The sequence below is a fragment of the Balaenoptera ricei genome, chromosome 3, assembly GCF_028023285.1.
Source record: "Balaenoptera ricei isolate mBalRic1 chromosome 3, mBalRic1.hap2, whole genome shotgun sequence".
NCBI lineage: Eukaryota > Metazoa > Chordata > Mammalia > Artiodactyla > Balaenopteridae > Balaenoptera > Balaenoptera ricei.
The window spans coordinates 32,692,131-32,712,953 of record NC_082641.1 but is presented as its reverse complement, the minus strand read 5'-3'; the positions used below and the strand labels follow the sequence as shown (position 1 = coordinate 32,712,953).

The window sequence follows — 20,823 nt, the reverse complement described above, 5'->3', positions numbered from 1 at the left end:
AGCAGGCATGTGGGATTTAGTTCCTTGACCAGGGATCGAACCCAGGCCCCCTGTATTGGGAGCACTGCACCACCAGGGAAGTCCCTAAAAAGAATTTTGAGAAGAGTTTGACAAGTATTCTCCAGAGTTGACAGGTCACAGGGCCTACAAAATTCCAAAGGGGAAAGACTGATGGAACTGTCCCCAGTGGTTGGGAGAAGAGAGAGGGCTGGTGGGACAGTAGATAACACTGCCTTCTAGGGTGGGCAAAGGTAGGCATCATCCTGTCATCTGTGGGTCGGGGGGGCCACCTTAGGTGGAAGCCAGGCTCTGTTTGCCTTGAAAGCACCCCACCCATAGGGTCTGTCCACAGGGACTACACAGCCCAGCAGAAAGAGACTGAAGGCTCAACTGTCATGTGGGAGCTGAGGGGGTCATGAGTGGTCAGCCAGGAGACATTAATCTCCTCAGGGAGATGTGCCCAGCAAGGAGGTCTCCAAAGAACAAGCAAAAAGGAAGGATGAAAGAAAAAGCCAGGATTTGCCATGTAGAGGGCACACAACCGTGGTGCTACAGTGCTGGTCAGTAAGGCTCTGCCCCTGTCCTTCTCCCTGCTCCCCTTACCCTGGCTCTGGAGGCGTTAGAGCAGCAGCGTAAGCTGGGGAGAGGGTGTTACAGGGTGAATAAGGAACCGATCAATACCCTCCTCCCTTCCTTAATTCAAGTATTTGAGCCCGGGGCAGGCATGCAGTTGGGCAGGAGAGGAGCTTCGAAATGCATGAGAGATTGAAGTTTTGGGTTAGACAAACTGGACTGCTTACCTGAGAATGAGGCATCCTTGAAACGTGACTGACTGGAAAAGACAAGGGGTCAACTTGAGTTCCCACCAAGGTGCGAGGAAAACAGATCCAACCGACAGAGAAGGTTAGCCATCAGTGGGTGGGAGAAAAACGAATTTGTTCCATGAGGGTTCAGCCCCTTAATATTTCAGTTATCTGAGCAAGGATCCCACAAAGAGGCATCTTTGCATACCATGGATTTGTGAACACTTTGGAGACACGCAGTCTAGGTACTTGACTTATAAAAATATTGCTTTCCTTTCTTCAGCACCCACCTTGGCCAACCTCTGTCTTTGATCAGCTGATCTAGTCTAGTTCTGGATTTGAAGAGCTTCTCTCTTCCACTTACTCTGAAGAGACTTTCCTAGTAAGAGCTGTGTAGATAGTCCAGAATGTAAAACTGAAACCTCGAAAGGCAAGTTTTCTGTTCAAGTATAATATCAAGCATTTTTAAAGCACAACTGGGAAGGCTTTCTCTGAAAGGAAGATTCCATTTTTAATAGAATCCTAGTATTTGGTAAATAAGTGCACAGTGATTAAGACACCAAACTCAGAGCCTGATTGTGTCTCTTCCTAACTGTGTGACCTTGAGCAAACTACATAACCTCTCTATTCTTCAATTTTCTCCTTTTATAAATGGAGGTGGTAGTAGGTACCTATCTCATAGAGTTTTAAGGATTTAGTGGATTACAACATGTAAAGTGCTTAGAACAGGGTCTGGTACCATGGTAAGCACTTCAGAATGCTAATCATTGTTGCAGACTGTGTCAGAGCCCAAGTCATATCTTCTTTTTTTTTTTTTGAATTATTGAATTTTATTTTATTTATTTTTTTATACAGCAGGTTCTTATTAGTTATCTATTTTATACATATTAGTGTGTATATGTCAATCCCAATCTCCCCCGAGTCATATCTTCTTGGCACTCCAGAATTTCCTGTGCTAGTTCCCACGGACACCCATAGCTTCCTGTCTCTTTCTTCTCTTCCCGAGGGTGTTCTTTGGCAGCACGAGTGAGCTCAGCCCAAGTGTACGGCAGGTCAGAAGTGCCAGGAGTTAACACCCCAGGAGGGACCCCTCATCAATGAGTGCTGGTGTTGGAGGACCAATACCCCAGCTCCCTTGTGCCTCAGTGAGTGGTTTCTGAGGCAGGTTCCACACAAGCTCTCAGAGGATCCCCAGTGGGATGGAGCCCCAGTCATCCACAGCAGTAACTCATCCATTAATGCATCGTGTATTGGTTTGCCTCTCTTCTTCCTCACATCCCCCCTCCTCTTTCATGGTTCCTAAGATCACCTCCCAAATAAATGACTTAAACACAAATCCGTAGCTTAGTGGGGAGCATTGGGGAAAACAAAACTAAGACAGCTCTCTTATATGTAAGTCTTCTAGATGCTTAAAATTCTATCTTATATATTTTTCATATCACCCACAACCCATGGGAATTGCAGAGCTCACAATAGGAGTTCCAGTACTTGCTGATTTTTAATTTTAGATCATCTCCATTATTCAATATCTCTCCCTGAATCCCCTTGAGCTTCAAATTAGAACTGTACCCCCAGAATTTCAGATGGATGGATAGTTATCCTTTTCTTAAATGGCTTCACTCAGAGGGTTCCAGGGCTCTGGTTTTGCTCACTTCTGTGCTCTCAGAGCCAAACACAGTGTCTGGCGTTACAGTACTCAATAAAACTCTACTGCTTCACCAACCAAAACCCTATCCTTCATGTTAAATCTAACTTGCTGCAAATTAAACCCCAAATAATAAGAAAGCTTCAGAAAACTGATTCTGTATAGTAAGTATCAATAGAACAGCCTAATAATTGTGTGGAGATGATCGAGACTTGCACTGTTTTGTACAGTAGCCACTGGCCATGTCTGGCTACTGAGCATGTGAAATGCAGCCAGTCTGAATTGAAATGTGCTGTCAGTGTAACGTGCACATCAGAATTTGAAGATTTAGTACAAAAGAAGAAGAAGACGAAAAAAGAAGTGTGAGATATCTCATTACTAATTTTTTTATAAATTACATGTTGAAATATTTTGGATATATTACTAAAATTAATTTATAATATATGACTAAAATTAAATATATTACTAAAATAAATTTCACCTTTTTCTTTTTACTCTTTTTAACATAGCTGCTAGAAAATTTAAATTACACATGTGGCTTATGTTATATTTTTATTGGGCAGTGCTGGTCTAGAGAGTTCTCACACCCATCCTTAGCTATGATGGCTCTTTCTCAACTGTCTCGCATGGGTGGTAATTTTCCTATTCAACCTCTAACTGAACATTTTCGGGGTAATTTTCCTGTGCCAGAGACTGGATACATGAAGGCTCTGCATCACTTGCTACTTGAGACTGGGGTGAGGTAACAAGAAAGGAGGAAGATCTGACCCAGCCAGAGTCTGGGTCCCCCCTTCTAACCTGATACATGCATGCTCTTCTTGGTTCCCAGAGCGGGAGTAAAGTAGTTAAAGCCGTAACATGTCAGTAACAAATAATCAGAATCCAATGCCAGTGTTTTTACTAGTATGTCTCTGCTTTCATTTGGTTTGTTGGTTTCTCGGTCTATGATGTGCCTGAGTAGTGTAATTTCCTCCTGACTCAGTTGAATAACCTGAGAATTTAGAATCCAGAGATGTATGCTTGAATGGAGGATATGCGTTTTCTAGTCATTGAGTGAGTCACTTAACCTCTTAAGTATCAGTTTCCAACCCTGTGAAATGAGCACAGTGATACCTGACCATGTATCCCACAGAACTGCTATGAGGAGCAAATCAGAGAGTGGGCAGGTTGGATTTACGTGGACCAGACTCTGGGATGAGTTCCTGAAATGACCCCAATTTAGGGAGATGCAGAAGCTTTGACTTTGACTAAAATGTCCCAGAGGGCATCTGGCGGCTGATAAACTCTTCTTCTTCCCTTCATTGAATATCTCAATATAAAGTCTGGGAGAATATAGATCAAAATACCTGTTGTGGTTAATTAACTTAAATAAGTGTCTATATGACATATTGGTTAGTATGATAATTATCCCTAGGGCTTTGTTTGTTTTTATAGCTATGCACAGAATTTCATTCTTGAGAACTCCAAGGAACAAAAGGTTATTGGCATCCTCTCCAGAAACAAAGAACAGCTGCATTTATTTGGGACATTTCCCAGGCTGCTCCTTTCTCCATGTGTGAAGGCTGCTGTTGATCTGTCATACCAGCACACTGAAGAGGGAGACTGAGCTCTCACCAGTGTCCTTCAGCAGCGCTCACCCAGCTGCCAGGGGTGCCATATGGATACTCTCCTGTGTCTTATAACCCCATGGCGGTGGCCTTAGGCAAAGGGAGCTCTACCAACACTGGCCTTTCCCTTAAAGTACACAGTGGTGACCATGGAGCCCCAGTGGAGGAAAGTCCCGGAATGTCCCTGCTTCTACCAGGCTGATCTCATCCTGACAATTGCTGCCATATATAGAAGGATCAGACTGTCAAGGCTGGAAGAGTCTTGAGAGAGTTGAATGTGCCTCAACTCTGGCTGCCCATTAAAATCTCCTGAGGAGATTTTGAAAATACTCAATGCCTAGTCAGCCTTGATGCTAATATTCTGATTTAATTGAATTGCAACAGGGTCCTGGCATTTGGTGCTTTATAAAAGCTCTTCAGGGTTGAGAACCACTGGACTGAAATCAGGACTAGAACAACTGTCTCTCCGTATCTCATCCAGACAGTTGGAGAGAACATGGCTTCAGACTCAGACATCTTTGAATTTTGGATTCTGCCTCACTTACTCATTAACTGAGGGCTCGAACAAACTATTCTCATTGTCTTGCTTATAAAACAGGAAAAATAACACTAATGTCAGAGCATGTTGGGGAAAACTAAGTGTAAAGACTTATGTCTGTTTTCTCCACTCATTGTAAGCAACTTGAGGATAGGGACCATCTGGTAATTTAAAATAACATTGAATTGAGCAACTACTATGTGACAGACACAGCAAATACAACATTTATTTTATCTCACTCAAGCCTCACAAAACAACTCCATGTGAGTCAAAGAACAATGTCATGCAGTGAAGCATATAAGACACAGATAAGTTAACTGTATGCTCAGGGTCTCACAGACCACAGCAGAGCCATGGGTTGAACTCTGATCTTGCTGACTCCAGAGTTCATTATCTGAATCGATGCACTACAATGTTTCCCTAGACTGTGCTAAATGTTGTATCCCTAGCCCCTAGCATGACGCCTGCCACTTGGAAGGTATTCAATAAATATTCAATGAATGAATAAGAATGAAAAGTTGTCAATGAATGAGTAAATGATGAATGAATGAAGTACCTAGCTCATAGTAAACAATCAATTAATATTAGTACTTTTCTCTGTTGATCAGACCTCTCTGCTATCTTCAACAGAAGCAACATGCAATAAACAAAATTATAATGTGCCTTATATTATTACCATAGGAAAATGAAAGGGGATTAACAACGGATCGACCCCTTTCTTTCACGTACCTTTAGGCAGGATATGATTTTAACTCAGAGCATGTTGATAGTTCCAGATCAGAAAAACAAGTATCAATTCATGCCAGTTTTAGACTCCTCTCATTCTTCCAAATTATTATTTGGACATTAGCTGTCAACATATTTTATATATTTCCTACATGTATTCTGAACGCAGCTGTGCTAAAACTGAGGGCCTATTTCATCACACGAGAGCAGCTTGGAATGGTCAGAAATGCACGATATGTGGGGTCAGGCAGCCTGAGTTCGGGCTTTGGCCATTCACTTACCAGCTGTGAAGCTTTAAGCCCAAGCATCTCAAATAAAGTATTCATGCCCTAGAGGTTTGGGACATTATGTTGTTAAGGTCTCAGAGATGCAAGATAAACACAATGCATTCATTCATTCATTTAAGCAAATATTTGCTGAATGCCAGCCATTGAATTATAAGTGAAATGAACAAGATAGATAAAGTCACTGTTCTCATGGAGCCTGAGATTCTTCAAAGAGAGACATATAATAAATAAGACATTTTCAAACACAGATTAATGCTATCTTTAAAAAACAAGATAATATGAAGTTATTTTTAAAAGGCTTCGTAGGGGGTTTCCCTGGTGGCGCAGTGGTTGAGAATCCGCCTGCCAATGCAGGGGACACGGGTTCGAGCCCTGGTCTGGGAAGATCCCACATGCTGCGGAGCAGCTGGGCCCGTGAGCCACAACTACTGAGCCTGCGCATCTGGAGCCTGTGCTCTGCAACAAGAGAGGCCGCGATAGTGAGAGGCCCGCGCACCGTGATGAAGAGTGGCCCCCGCTTGCCGCAACTAGAGAAAGCCCTCGCACAGAAACGAAGACCCAACACAGCCATAAATTAATTAATTAATTAATTATTTAAAAAACCGGCTTGGTAGCAAGTTTATTTTAAGAGGGCTGGTAATGGATTATTATTGGTTGTCTACCCAGAGTCCACTTTCCCCTTTCTAATGGTATGCTGTTTTCAATTTGATGTTTACTGTTGCCGCATACCACCCATGGGATGGGTACTGATTGACTTAGCCAAACATATTCAACTCCCCGTTGGTTTAGGGGAGCTACCTAAGCTAAACAGTCCAGTCGGGTAAATCTTGGGATTCTGGCATGCAATCCTGAGCATTGTTTTCTGTGCTTTTCCTCTCAGAATCAGAGGATAAAGATATAAAGACAAGGACTGTTGGAGCCATTTTGCCACTAAAATGGAAGGAGCTTAAGAATGGAGCCGACAAGAAAAGAAGGGTGCAGTGAGTACATCCCACTGGGAGGTAAGCTGACTCTGAGGCTTGCCTTATCTCTGAACTTCAGGTGATAAAAGTGAATAAATTCTTTTACTGTATTGCTTAAGCTAATTTGAGCCAACTTTTCTGTTTCTTGCACCAGAGAGTTCATAAAGGATACAGAATTTGGTTCCAGGAGTAGGGTGCAGTAAACACAAACCTAAAATGTGGACTTGTCTGAGCAGAGGTGATGATGTGAAGAGCAGTGGCCTGCTGGGACTCAGGCCTGTGCCTACAAGGCACGTCAGGGAAAATGGTAGGAAAAATCTAGGATCTGGGATTACAGTAAGGTCCTACAATAAAGCAACAATCTTTTTTTTTTTTTAACATCTTTACTGGAGTATAATTGCTTTACAATGTTGTGTTAGTTTCTGCTGTATAACAAAGTGAATCAGCTATATGTATACATATATCCCCATATCCCCTCCCTCTTGTGTCTCCCTCCCACCCTCCCTATCCCACCCCTCTAGGTGGTCACAGAGCACCAAGCTGATCTCCCTGTGCTATGCGGCTGCCTCCCACTAGCTATCTATTTTACATTTGGTAGTGTATATATGTCCATGCCACTCTCTCACTTCGTCCCAGCTTACACTTTCCCCTCCCTGTGTCCTCAAGTCCATTCTCTACGTCTGCATCTTTATTCCTGTCCTGCCCCTAGGTTCATCAGAACTATTTTTTTTTTTAGATTCCATATATATATGTGTTAGCATACGATATTTGTTTTTTTCTTTCTGACTTACTTCACTTTGTATGACAGACTCAGGTCCATCCACCTCACCACAAATAACTCAATTTCGTTTCTTTTTTTTTTTTTTTAACATCTTTATTGGAGTATAATTGCTTTACAATGGTGTGTTAGTTTCTGCTTTATAACAAAGTGAATCAGTTATACATATACATATGTCCCCATATCTCTTCCCTCTTGCATCTCCCTCCCTCCCACCCTCCCTATCCCACCCCTCTAGGTGGTCACAAAGCACCGAGCTGATCTCCCTGTGCTATGTGGCTGCTTCCCGCTAGCTATCTATTTTACATTTGCTAGTGTATATATGTCCATGCCACTCTCTCACTTTGTCCTAGCTTACCCTTCCCCCTCCCCATATCCTCAAGTCCATTCTCTAGTAGGTCTGCATCTTTATTCCCATCTTGCCCCTAGGTTCTTCTGACCATTTTTTTTTCTTTCTTTTTTTTTTAGATTCCATATATATGTGTTAGCATACGGTATTTCTTTTTCTCTTTCTGACTTACTTCACTCTGTATGACAGTCTCTAGGTCCATCCACCTCACTACAAATAACTCAGTTTTGTTCCTTTTATGGCTGAGTAATATTCCATTGTATATATGTGCCACATCTTCTTTATCCATTCATCTGTCAATGGACACTTAGGTTATTTCCATGTCCTGGCTGTTGTAAATAGTTAAAGCAACAATCTTAAGATGAAGTGACCTGTCTGAGAGCAGAAGAAAGAAAGTATGGTTTTGCTTAGAAGGCCCTCTCTGGGTATGACTGCAAGAAAAATTACTGGAATCTAGCAGTGTTACAAAGACCAAATACTCGACTCTAAGTTAAGGTTCATACAGGTAAAGACAAGAGGTAAAGCTGGGGCAAAAGACAAGCCTGTCCACTTAGGTCACTCTTAAATACTTCCTATGAAACAGTCCCCACCTGACAAAGCAAACAAGTGCAGCTGTGATGGAATCAAGGACAGGGAACAAATCATTCCACTCCAAGTTATTGTCAGAAACTGTCCGGAAGCAGAAGCCAAGATAAAAGTTGCAGCCATTACACTGAGGTCTAAGGGGATGGTAATACAACAGAGGCCTGCTGTTAGACAACAGAACTTCCTAAACTCAAATACAACCAGAGGCAAGCATTCTGTCCATGGTTTCTAGACTGCAGAAGTGACTAGTCAAATACCTTGATGATAACTAAACCTATAAAGGAGCTGTATTACCAAAGACATCTCAATCCTGGACAACCACAGTCTATGACTGCTCAAACCCTATGGCAATCTCAGACTCTTTGAAGTCACACACACAGAAAAGGGGATGCTAAAATTATGCAGCCCCTGGAAAGGGAAACTTCTCTAAATATGTCAGTGAACAAAGAAAAGCCTCCAAAAGAAGAAAACCAGAGGCTGCCAGATTGATTGATTAACTACTCCTCCACTGACAAAGCATTAGCAGACCATGATGCTAAGAAAAAGGAAGAAAATCCTTAGTACCAGCATTTCCAAGCCAGAGTCCTTAGACTCCCCCTGATTAGACTGTTTAAGTCATGTTCTCATTCCCAGGTCACATACCCATCCCAGGGGAATTATGTCTTTTATGTATTATTTGCCAGTGTGTGCCTGTGTTCATGCGGGTGTGTGTTTTGCCAATTCTCGTCTTTTATAATTGAGATTTCTTTCATTGAAGTTACCTATATTCTTTCTCTACTATTATATATTGAATGTGTTGGTGACTGATACATTTGTTTTAACAAAGCATGAAGAGCTACACCCAGACTGAAAGAAAAAGTTTTTATATCACCCAGAAGTCTTGGACTTGGAACTAGATGTAGTAATTGGATGATACTTTGGTTGTCTCTTTTGGGGGACAGAATGAGTGTACTGTATGTAGGTATGAATGAAGACTTTAAAAAATGCATGTGTGGGAGGATGGGTGTATGTAGGTGTTGCATAGTCAAAGGGGTGGACTGTCTAAAACCACTTAATGTGTATCCTAGGATTGAGCAAATAAGTTACTATGTTATGGAAAATGAGAACCAGGTTTCTCATGGTCAGGAAAGGAAGTTATAAATAAGGAAAGGGGAAAGACTAGAGTGAATGTAGTGTTGGATTAGCATTGGAGGTTATCAACATAGACTCATGGCTTTTAATCTGTAGATACATATAGAAATAGACATAAATATATGCCTCTGTGTTCACACATTTATTTCCTAGCTCAATCTGCAGAGAGAGCCTAGAAGCAATGCCAGTAATAATAAACACACTAATTGCTCAGATCTTGGTTTCTGAACACTATTCTCCAATAAAAGTTCCGTGGAGAAATGGCTGATTCTAGGCAGAGGATGTATAAGATAGTCAAGAAATGTCTCATGATGCCAAAAATAAGGAAGTATTATAAAAGAAATGATGGGAATATGTCAAAAGGGCACAGGAGCCTACTTGAAGGAGCTCCCAACTATCAAATCTGAGACAATTTGAACAACAAAATAAATAATACTAGTAATGGATTATAAATCATAGAATAAAATAAGAATCCACAAACTATACTGATAAAAACAAATAAACAGATAGGTGGGAGAGAAGAAAAAATAAAATTCCAACTAATAAATGTAGAAGGAATAATGTCAAACATTTGTTAAACACCACAGTAATAATTGTTTCAAGCAAGATTTATCAATAAATGCTAAAACCAGTGGACAAAAGTATAATGAGAAACAGGATATTTACATAATCTCAAAGAAACTCCCCCAAAGTTTCTTATTAACTACAAAGGGGAAAATAGTAACATTATTATACAGAAAGATGGCAGGCACCACCTTAATTTAGTGATCAAAGTTTTCATCAGTATAATGGTCCGAGTCATCATCATTTGTCTTTGGTTATGATGCATTCAGATGGATATAGCACCACTCTGCAGTATTTATTCCAAAAATGTATAACCTGAACTTAAATTATGAACAAACATCAGGCAAACCCAAATCGAGGGCCATTCTACAAAATAACTGACCAACACGCTTCAAAAATGTCAAGATAATGAAAGACAACAAAAACGATTCCAGATTAAATGAAACTAAGGAGACATAACAACCAAATACAAAGTGTGATCCTGGATTAGGTCTTGAACCAGAAAAAGGACATTAGTGGGACAATCGGTGGTATTTGTAAAAGACAACAGTATCGTATTAAAGAAAATTTCCTGAATTTAATCTTTGTGCAGAGGTTATGGTAGATGTTAACTTTTGGAGAACCTGGGTGAAGAGAACACAGGAAGTCTTTGTAGTATGTTTATAACATGCTTGCAAGTGAAAGCATTTCAAGATGAAAAGTTTAACATTTTTTAAGTTAACTTTTAAAAAATGAAAAAAAAATCCTCAGCCTTTAAAATGTTTCCATGGTCACCCCTTCTTTAAAACTTTTCCTGACCCCTTAATTATTGTAATTCCATAGTTATGTTTCCTTCTATATTATAACGGTTTCTGTTATGACTCAGAGGTTCATAGACTGACAGCCTGTAAGCTAAATTGACCTTCAATCGTTTTTATGTTTGGCTGGCACAAAGGTTTTCCCATCCCCACAAATTTGATTTGTCACAGCTCCCAACTACTCTTTATTATCTTAAACATCAGGCTAATTTTACTCATTTATAATACCAAAATTTTTTTTAGTAGTTTAAACATTTCTACCAAAATCTTGAAATCTTGTGCAACAAATTAAGCAAAATATGTTTTCATATATAACTTGATTTTAGACTGTTCAAATAATCATATTCACTGGGTCTGAGTAAATGTTCACTGGACTTTTATTACATCATGAAAATAAGTGCTATTTCATGTTTGACTCAGAAATAGCCATTAGTCACCAAATTCCTAACACTGCTTTTTGAGTTTAATAGCAGTTTAGATCAATCACAAAATATATGAAAATGAGGAGATTCAGAGAGATTCTGAATTTATTACTCCTTTCTCAGAAACTCTAGGGGCTGTTGGTTTAGGGATTACATCATCTCTTCCAGAGTCTTCCTCTACCCCATAATCTAATCACCTGGATGCTACTCCCAGAGATTCAGATTGAATTCCTGTGCAGTAGGGCCTAGGCATTCATTCATATATATATATATATATATATATATATATATATATATATATATATATATATATATTTAGGTTTCCCAGATGATTCTAATGTGCACCTACATTGGAGAATCACCGATCATCCTTGGTTATGTTTGGGGGAATGGAGCACCCATTGTCCTGGAACAGGGGGTTATAACAGGAACTTGACAAAGTTTACCCCTTCCAATACCCCTTGATACGAGGCGGATCACTGAGAAGAAATTATACATTAAAAATTCCTGGGGAGTTTGTTAAGCATGCAGATTCCAGGATCACACCCTCATAGATTCTGATTCAGTATTTCTATTGCACACTATGCTAATTACCGGTTAGCTACTTCATAAAAAGAAGACCTGCAGCTCACTCTTGTTCAAGGCTTTATTTCTGAATCACTTGTCCTGACCCACTCATTCCTCCCACCACTTTGCCTCTTCTTAATCCCGCAAACGTCCACATTTATTGCTCATGTTCTTTTCCATCTTCAACTTTCCCATTGGACTTAACTTCTGGCATTTTCTTCTTGGCTCCTCATTCACTGTAGTATGATCTCCCTCAGTGAACCTGCTTTAGCTTGTCTTGGGAAACTGCCCACACAATAGGCCCATTCTTCCCAGAGATTTCTCCTCTTCAGATTCACCTCCCCCATCTTCCACATGCTGGATTTACCCCAGCTTGAGCCTTCCTGTATTAGTTGATTAAAAAGCCACCTTAAAACTTTACGGCTTTAACACAACAAATATGATTCTATGGGATAAGTAGATGTTTCTTCTAGTCTGGACCAGCTGGGCTGGAGTGGAGCTCACTCACATCTTTGAGACCTCAGTTGGGACGGCTGGGACAGCTCGGGGCCTCTCTCCACGTGCTCTCTCATCCTCCAGTAGGTCAGCCTGGGCTTCTTCAAATGGTGGTGGAAGGGCTCTATAGGATCAACAAGAGAGGGCAAGCCCCAACAAGCAAATCTTTCTTCAAATTGCTGTTTGCGCTACATTTGCTGATGTCCCATTGACCAAAGCAAGTCACTGGCCAAACCTAAAGCCAATGTGGGAAGGGGCTATTTAAAGGCATAAATCACTGGTGCCCATTACTACAAAAGTAGACTATAGCCTTCCCCCTAATTCCAATTATTTATGCCCCTTTCGTGTGCAAATTCTACTGTCTTCCTCTGAACCGCCCCCACCCCCCCCAAATCTCATTTAACTATAGTGTTAGGCTCAGAGTCTAGAGTCTTGTGATTTCTATCAAGTTCAAATGAGGATGAGGCAGTTCCTTGGCTGTGACTTTTTTGGATCCAGAAACCTGTAAATGAAAGAGACAAGTTCTATGCTGTGCACACACTCAACAAACAGTGCAAGCCAGAGACAGGACAATTGCAGTAAATATTTCCATTCAAAAAGGGAATTAAAGGAAAACACATAGACACACTGACTCCTAAGAATTCTGGAATCCTGCCAGGCACATGTTGCCAAGTTTCCCTATTCCGATAGCAGGACCCAGATCTGCTCCCCGGGAGTAGTTTCCCAATCCATTGTTCTCCATTGCTCCTGGCGCCTCTGTCCATCTCTTGGCTTTACCTTCTGAAACAACCTTCCTTTTCCAAAAGAAGCAGCCTGTGTTGGCCCCTGAGTAGCTTTCTTTTTTTTTTTTTTTTTATATTTTTTTTAATTTATTTTATTTATTTATTTATGGCTGTGTTGGGTCCTCATTTCTGTGTGAGGGCTTTCTCTAGTTGTGGCAAGCGGGGGCCACTCTTCATCGCGGTGCGCGGGCCGCGGCTTCACTTGTTGCGGACCACAGGCTCCAGACGCGCAGGCTCAGTAACTGCGGCTCACGGGCCCAGCTGCTCTGCGGCATGTGGGATCCTCCCAGACCAGGGCTCGAACCTGTGTCCCCTGCATTGGCAGGCAGACTCTCAACCACTGCGCCACCAGGGAAGCCCCTGAGTAGCTTTCTGACCCTACCCCTTACTCAAAAAAAAAAAAAGTTGGGGGCTCAAAGGCCATTTTGCAATTTGTGAAATCTCAGACCCTTTTACTCCAAGCTGGCTATGGTTTTGTTGTTTGTTTGTTTTTAATTAAGACTTTATTAAAGCAGTTTTCAGTTCACGGCAAAATTGAGGGGGAAGTGCAGAGATTTCCCATATATCCCTGCCCTCACACATGCATAGCCCCCCATTATCTACATTTCCCCCCCAGATGGTACATTTGTTACAATCACTGAACCTACATTGACACATCTTCATCACCCAGAGTCCATAGTTACATAGGGTTCATTCACGGGTTTGGGCAAATGTATAATGATACATATCCTTCATTATGGCATTATACAGAGTATTTTCAGTGCTCTAAAAATCCTCTGTGCTCTGCCTGTTCATCCCCAACAAACCCTGGCAACCACTGATCTTTTTACTGTCTCCATAGTTTTGCCTTTTCCAGAATGTTACTATGGTTTTGGTTTTTGTTTTTTTGTGTTAGTACAACTCTCTTTAAAATGTCATAGGTGTTCTGTTATTGTAACTTATGTCCACTACATGTTCCAAGCCACATCGACAATTCTTTCTGAGACTGGAATGTCTCTACTTTGAGCATGTTTGGCTGCTGTGGAACAATATCCTAAGGTTCTTAGAAGATGTTCCACCTGAGATATTCCACTGGAAACCACCTTGTAAAACCCTAAACCCCAAATTCATGAACAAGTAAGTTTCAAAAAAAGAATGGGAAGGAATCGTTTCTGCAAGAACAGGAAGGGTAACAACACAGAGAGAGACCGGGAATTTGCACCGAACCAGATCTGGGATACTCCGTTCTCACTGGATGTTGTGTGCATGGGTTGAACTTGATTGAAGGCACAAGACTGGGCAAACAGCCATAATTTGACAGGTGCTGTCCCAAGGTATATTCAGTTCCCTGAAGTAATTTTTGTTTTTAATTTAACATTATTTTACATGTATGTTTGCAAGTTATTTTATGGTATTTGTCATATGTTGTTTTAAATGGTTGTCCATCAAATTAATATGTCATCATTTACCAGTCCCCTGTAGTACCTTATTTAGGCAGTTTTGGTTTTCTGCTATTAAGATAACTCTGCTATCATCATCTCTATAAATTTTTACTTTTGAGTTCATTGACTGATACATTCTCCAATCTTTTAAGAATTGGATCACTGGTTAATAGTATAGAAACATACTTGAGGCAAGTGAGCTAAGTGTCCAGTGTTTTCTAGAAGGATTGTAGCAATTTATAACACTGTCATCAGCCTACCTATTTCCCTGAAGACTTATCATCATTGAATTTTATCATTTTTCTTTTTTAGAATTTAGCAGACAAAGTGGCCTCTTCCTGGTTTTAATTTCCATTTCTGTAACTTCTAAGTAGAACAGTAATTCTTCCTTCTGTTAAATTACCCAGAGTCATTTTTCTTGTGTGAAGTCTGCGCCAGTTGTAGAGTGTAAAATTAACGTTACGTTCAGCTTCAAATGATAGAAACAAGAAAATCCGAAGGACCAAAAATTTAACAGCGTTTTTTTTCTTTCTCACATAAAAGAAGTCTGGGAACAGTCCAGTGCTGCCAGACACACTCCATGTTGTCAGGGACCCCGGCTTGGTCAATGTTATTGCTCTGTAACCCTTAGCAACAGGATCTGCGTTCCAGTTGGCAGGAAGGAGATGAGGGGATGTGGGTGAGGGTGGGATAAGCCACTTCCCTTTAGGGACATTTTCCAGAAGGTGCACACCACTTCTGTTTATATCCCCTTGGTCAGCACTAAGTTTTATTTCCAGAAGAAAAGGGAGGACAGACAGTGCGTTGACTAGCAGTCCCTGCCACACACAGCCCATCTCCATCTCCCATGAGGGCTGAGAAAGTAGCCGCAGTGGGAGGAAGCGATGGTGCTGTTCAACGGGGAATAAGGGAGCAAAGGCGCCAAGACTCAGGCTGGCACAGAGAGATGAGTGTGTAGAAAATCTCACCCAGGGGAATCAGGTTCTCTCTGATCCTGAACTCTTTCTGGCGCTTAACCCTTAGCCCTCTCGTAGAGACCTTTCATCTCCTCCCGCAGATTCTCAACATTTTTCAAGACCCAGCTCAGATCTGAACTCCTTCCACAGCCTTTCCGTCCCAGCCCAAGCGCTTACTACTTATTTGAACCTAGGCACCAAGATAGGTCTTGTTATCATTTCTCCATGTGTAGTTGGCCCAAAGAAATTACAAATTTATGGGAAGCAGGCATAGTACCTTACATTTTTCAGTGGACATCACCCTTCCATGTTATCTTATCTCAATTTAGGAATCCCTGCCTACTTGCAAATATCCTGTTTTGGGGAATCCAAGGTTGAAAAATCCAGTGAATGTAATTTGCTCAAGAAGACATCAAGTATTAATTTACACCATCAGTTCTAGTCGGTAAACAAAAAATATGGCGACAGGATAAGAACATTTGGGACTTAGTAATATGATGTTTTTGTTCTGCTGTTTTGTTTTGAATTCCACAGCTCTGCTTTAGAGATAACTCAGAGATATCAGAGAACTTACTCCTGAAAATTGTTACATGTGGCTTGAAACTGTATATCAGGGATACATTAAGTGTATGGCAAATTGGAGGATGCTGCCTGATAATCAAGATGTAACACTCTGTTTCATAAAAAAGGAATATTTGCCCATTTATTCACAAATATGTAATATGTATCAAGTGCCTGCTACTGACCAGGGGAGATGGTATGGGGTCAGATACTCTGGGGAATTCAAGATGAATCAGACCGGGATGTGGCTCTCAAGAAGCTTTAGCCTTGTAGGTGAGAAACACACACATAATGGTTAATAAGTTACCTTTTAACTGTCTCTTTAACTGTTGGAGAGTGGAAGAAACCCAATTAGCAGAAAGAGAACCTTGCTCTGGATTGATCAAGCACAAACAGGAAACCTAAGAGTGGCTCAAAGCAGCCCTTGACTTAAAGTGCATGGGGAGTGGGGTTGGGATGAATGTCAAGGTCAAGAGGACAGTATGAATCCAAGTAGGATGGCAAGCATCCTCAGGGTAGCGGGTGGAATTTGCATGGGCATGTGCAGGGCTGAAATGTGGGCCTTTCCAACTGTCTATTGTTAGATGGTGCCTGCTATGTTGAATATTATGTATTTTGCCTCTTACCCCAGGTATACCCTGGCTACAGGAAAAGAAGATGTGAAAGGCAGGAGAGAGCCAGATTGTTGAGGGCCCCGAATGTCAGGCTAGGAAGCTGAGAGCCAGTGGGGCGCCATGGACAAGTGTGGTCTTAGAAGCAGGTAAAAGGAATCCCCAAGTTCACATTTCTTCTTTATCAGATATTTACTGTGTGAATTTGGCCAACTGATTTCTCATGTGTAAAATGAGGATAATGATACTGATACTGACATCTCACTCAATACATAAAAATGTCTTGTTGCCCCACAGAAGTTGTTAAACATATGGTTCAGTATGGCTAATGGCCTTGCTAAGCAGTCTATAAACTACCACTTGATGAAATTAGAAATGAATTAATCCTTTTATAGCTAGAAAATTCTTCAACAGATCACTCATTCAGATCTAATGGCACCACTTCCAGAAACTTCTTGATACTTCTTGAGCTGTCAGGCTGAGGATTGAAGAAGGAGGAACCCCTGGATTTCTGAGTAAAGGACACCCAGGGGATCCAGGTGCTTGGGCATTCCTCTTCTCTGCTTCCCAGCAAGGGAGGCCCCTCAGCCTAGAAATACCTGCCCAGGAGGGAGCTGGGGCAGGGGAGGGAGGAAGCAGCGTGGAGATGTGATGGGAGGAGTTTGGGAGAGAAAGTGAGAGGATGCCAAGGAAACCTGATTTTACTGAGTGGCATCCCCCGTCCAACGCCAACTCCTCCAGAAGCTAGGCTCTGGAGAGCCTTTTGAGCTAGGGACCCAGGGGTAACCCTGCCCAACAAACAGGTGATATTCAGGAGAAATTTCTGGTTGGCACCTCTGGCATTTGCAGCTTATAGTGCCTAGAAACTCTGAGAGACTGAAGAGGCCCCAGGAGATGGGAAAGAACTCAGAAAGAACGCAAGAGGTAAGAAGATAGGAGTGTCCTCACCTACTTCACCAACCAGTGCAAGGCCTTTAGCAATGGCCTCCCTTTGGGTTGCAAATGGTGTATCTGGACCATCTCAACTCATCAGCCTGCACATCTTACCGTGCAACAATCAGAAAGCAAGATCTGAGGTCCTTGGGAATGAGAACTGAGCCTGGAAGATTGAGGATGGGGAGAGACGAAGAAAAAGAAGAAGAAATGAGCAATTGGAACTCAGAGGAAGATGGCTGTGGCTGGCCTGTTGAAATAGGGGGCTTGAGATCTTTGACTTGAAGGAAATAGACATTGGGGTGGGTGCAGTCAAGGAACAGACGATGGACAGAGGGCACCCAGAACAACCCACCATTAGGGGCACACAAAATCCCATCAAAGAGTACACAGACATGGGTAATTTCAAGAGAATTTTCAGCTCCCTGTTTCCCTGTATGTTATTTGCCAAAATGATCCCCCTGAGGGCAGATCCTAGGTATCCTGCTCGTTCTCACTCCCCACCTCACCTTTGACCATGGCCCTGTGGGACTTTTCAAAAGGAAGTTGTACCTGTCATGCAGGTAGCATCTTACTATGGTGCACTGCCTCGCAGGGAAAAATCCTCCAGGGCACCAAATAAAGGGTCAACTTGGTGCCAAATAAAGGGTCTGGGTCTCAAGTACATATTTTGCATTGATTTCAGGTAGGAGGAGGTGAAAGATTAAGATTATAGTTTCAAATTCAAGTAAGTTATGTGGGTTATCTTCTTAAATATTTACTCAAACTCATGGGGGAGCAAGTTCCTTTAGCTTTTGCCGGAAGATTATTGAGTATTATAAATCTGTATTTATTTTTTAATTTGGGTACAATTTTTCTGTTTGCTTCAACTTTTCTACACCTTTAGTGACCCAAAAGCTTCTCTTCTTTTTGCTGGTAATTTCCACAAAATATTGTCTTCTTCTAGCAATGAGCAAAATTCATCTGTGATACATAAATTGATCTTTAAAAAAGGCTAGTTTCCTTTTGTATGTTTAATGATTATTTTTAAATTTTATATTATAATTATTCATTTCACTCAATTATATACCAATATAAATTGTAATGATGAATCAACCTAGAATATTGATTAACATGTAGAGTCTTATGGTGACAGGAAATTTTAACTTTTTCAATGTTTTTTTTGAATTTTAGAATTTTATTTATTTTTTTATACAGCAGGTTCTTATTAGTTATCCATTTTATACATATTAGTGTATACATGTCAATCCCAATCTCCCAATTCATCCCACCACCACCACCCCCACCACTTTCCCCCCTTGGTGTCCATATGTCTGTTCTCTACATCTGTGTCTCAATTTCTGCCCTGCAAACCAGTTCATCTGTACCATTTTTCTAGGTTCCACATATATGCGTTAATATATGATATTTATTTTTCTCTTTCTGACTTACTTCACTCTGTATGACAGTCTCCAGATCCATCCACATCTCTACAAATGACCCAATTTCATTCCTTTTTATGGCTGAGTAATATTCCATTTTAAATATGTACCACATCTTCTTTATTCATTCCTCTGTCGATGGGCATTTAGGTTGCTTCCATGACCTGGCTATTGTAAACAGTGCTGCAATGAACATTGGGGTGCACGTGTCTTTTTGAATTATGGTTTTCTCTGGGCATATGCCCAGTAGTGGGATTGCTGGGTCATATAGTAATTCTATTTTTAGTTTTTTAAGGAACCTCCATACTGTTCTCCATAGTGGCTGTATCAATTTACATTCCCACCAAGAGTGCAAGAGGGTTCCCTTTTCTCCACACCCTGTCCAGCATTTGTTGTTTGTAGATATTCTGATGATGCCCATTCTAATTGGTGTGAGGTGATAACTCATTGTAGTTTTGATTTGCATTTCTCTAATAATTAGTGATGTTGAGCAGCTTTTCATGTGCTTCTTGGCCATCTGTATGTCTTCTTTGGAGAAATGTCTATTTAGGTCTTCTGACCATTTTTTGATTGGGTTGTATTTTTTTTAATATTGAGCTGCATAACCTGTTTATATATTTTGGAAATTACTCCTTTGCCTGTTGATTCCTTTGCAAATATTTTCTCCCGTTCTAAGGGTTGTCTTTTTGTCTTGTCTGTAGTTTCCTTTGCTTTGCAAACGCTTTTAAATGTCATTAGGTCCCATTTGTTTATTGTTGTTTTCATTTCCATTACTCTAGGAGGCGGATCAAAAAAGATCTTGCTGTGATTTATGTCAAAGAGTGTTTTTCCTATGTTTTCCTCTAAGAGTTTTATAGTGTCCAGTCTTACTTTTAGGTCTCTAATCCATTTTGAGTTTATTTTTGTGTATGGTGTTAGGGAGTGTTCTAATTTCATTCTTTTACATGTGGCTGTCCAGTTTTCCCAGCACCACTTATTGAAGAGACTGTCTTTTCTCCATTGTATATCCTTGCCACCTTTGTCATAGATTAGTTGAACATAGGTGTGTGGGTTTTTCTCTTGGCTTTCTATCCTGTTCCATTCATCTATATTTCTGTTTTTGTGCCAGTACCATATTGTCTTGATTACTGTAGCTTTGTAGTATAGTCTGAAGTCAGGGAGTCTGATTCCTCCAGCTCTGTTTTTTTCCCTCAAGACTGCTTTGGCTATTCGGTGTCTTTTGTGTCTCCATACAAATTTTAAGATTATTTGTTTGAGTTCTGTGAAAAATGCCATTGGTAGTTTGATAGGGATTGCATTGAATCTGTAGATTGCTTTGGGTAGTATAGTCATTTTCACAATGTTGATTCTTCCAATCCAAGAACATGGTATATTTCTCCAACTGTTGGTATCATCTTTAATTTCCTTCATCAGTGTCTTATAGTTTTCTGCATGCAGGTCTTTTGTCTCCTTAGGTAGGTTTATTCCTAGGAATTTTAGTCTTTCTTTTGCAATGGTAAATGGGAGTGTTTCCTTAATTTCTCTTTCAGATTTTTCATCATTAGTGTATAGGAATGCAAGAGATTTCTGTGCATTAATACTGTATCCTGCAACTTTACCAAATTCATTGATTAGCTCTAGTAGTTTTCTGGTGGCATCTTTAGGATCCTCTATGTATACTATCATGTCATCTGCAAACAGTGACAGTTTTACTTCTTCTTTTCCAATTTGCATTCCCCTTATTTCTTTTTCTTCTCTGATTGCCGTGGCTAGGACTTCCAAAACTATGTTGAATAATAATGGTGAGAGTCGACATCCTTGTCTTGTTCCTGATCTTAGAGGAAATGCTTTCAGTTTTGCACGATTGAGAATGATGTTTGCTGTGGGTTTGTCATATATGCCC

General features: G+C 40.8%; 1 long non-coding RNA gene across 3 annotated transcripts in view; it reads left to right on the top strand.

The window, feature by feature from the left end:
* Positions 1-20,823, top strand: part of LOC132363569 (uncharacterized) — a 181,645-nt gene that overhangs the window by 7,077 nt on the left and 153,745 nt on the right. For 2 of the 3 annotated variants that reach the window (XR_009502609.1, XR_009502608.1), the window contains exon 2: positions 6,487-6,607. This is a non-coding gene — a long non-coding RNA (uncharacterized LOC132363569). Of the gene's footprint in view, positions 1-6,486; positions 6,648-20,823 lie in introns of all 3 variants that reach the window. The other variant, XR_009502610.1, reaches the window with a different exon arrangement.